Below are 1817 nucleotides of genomic sequence, written 5' to 3' on the forward strand. Positions count from 1 at the left end.
ATTACAACAGGATCTGGACCAGATGGGCCAATGGGCTGAGAAGTGGCAGATGGAGTTTAATTTTGATAAATGCGAGGTGCTGCATTTTGGGAAAGCAAATCTTAGCAGGACTTATACACTTAATGGTAAGCTCCTAGGGAATGTTGCTGAACAGACAGACCTTGGAGTGCAGGTTCATAGCTCCTTGAAAGTGGAGTCGCAGGTGGATAGCATAGTGAAGAAGGCATTTGGTATGCTTTCTTTTATTGGTCAGAGTATTGAGTACAGGAGTTGGGAGGTCATGTTGCAGCTGTACAGGACATTGGTTAGGCCACTGTTGGAATATTGCATGCAATTCTGGTCTCCTTCCTATCAGAAAGATGCTGCAAAACATGAAAGGGTTCAGAAAAGATTTACAAGGATACTGTCAGGGTTGGAGGATCTGAACTATAGGGAGAGGCTGAACAGGCTGGGGCTGTTTTCCCTGGAGCGTCGGAGGCTGAGGGGTGACCTTAAGGAGGTTTACAAAATCATGAGGGGTATGGATAGGATAAATGGACAAAGTCTTTTCCATGGGGTCAGGGACTCCAGAATTAGAGGGCATAGGTTTAGGGTGAGAGGGGAAAGATATAAAAAAGACTTAAGGGACAATCTTTTCACACAGAGGGTTGTACGTGAATGGAATGAGCTGCCAGAGCAAGTGGTGGAGACTGGTACAATTGCAACATTTAAGAGGCATTTGGATGGGTATGTGAATAGGAGGGGTTTGGAGGGATATGGGCCAGGTGCTAGCAGGTGGGACCAGATTGCATTGGGATATCTGGTCAGCATAGATGGGTTGGACCGAAGGGTCTATTTCCATGCTGTACATCACTATGACTCTATTTGACACTTTTGATTACCTGTAAAGGCTTGTTATGCAGCCTGACGTCACTCTGCTCACACTATTTGTACTTATCTGTTGCCATTCTAATCATCCGGAATTATCTTGCCATTTACTCTCTGCCTATATATTCTGTGCCTGAGTGCCTCCCTCCACTTCACCTGACAAAGGAAATGTTTTCTGAAAGCTTGTGATTTTAAATAAACCTGTTGGACTATAACCTAGTGTCAGGTGACTTCTGACCTTGAAAGTGGAATCACAGGATAGTGAAGAAGGCATTTGGGACACTTGCTTTTATTGGTAAATGCATTGAGTATAGGAGTTGGGATGTTATATTGTGGTTGTAGAGGACATTGGCTTGGCCACTTTTGGGAGTACTGCATTCATTTCTGCTCTCCTTGCTATATTGTGAAACTTGAAAGTTTCCTTACAAGGACATTGACAGGGTTGGAGGGTTTGAGCTGTCAGGAGAGGCTGAGTGGGCAGCGGCTATTTTCCCTGGAGAGGCAGGTGAAGGGTAACCCTTTATACTTTTATAAAATCATGACGGGTATAGATAGGGTGAATAGTCAAGGTCTTTTTCCCAGGGTAGGGGAGTCCAAAACTAGGAGGCATAGATTTAAAGTGAGAGAGTAAAGATTTAAAAAGGACTTAGGGGTCTACTTTTTCACACAAAAGGCAGTGCATGTATGGAATGAGCTGCCAGAGGAAGTGGTGGAGGCTGGTACAATTATAATACTTAAAAGGTACAATTATAATACTTAAAAGGCATCTTACTGTGCACATGAATAGGAAGGTTTTAGAGACACCTGAGGCAAATACTGGCAAATGGGATTAGATTAATTTAGGATATCTGGTCAGGACGGATGAATTGAACTGAAGGATCGGTTTCTGTTTTGTTTAACTCTATGTACCTCCAGCTCAGGTGAGTTACAGCAAGAGAGCCTGGATGTCC

Source organism: Chiloscyllium plagiosum, chromosome 9 (assembly GCF_004010195.1).
Source record: "Chiloscyllium plagiosum isolate BGI_BamShark_2017 chromosome 9, ASM401019v2, whole genome shotgun sequence".
Lineage (NCBI taxonomy): Eukaryota > Metazoa > Chordata > Chondrichthyes > Orectolobiformes > Hemiscylliidae > Chiloscyllium > Chiloscyllium plagiosum.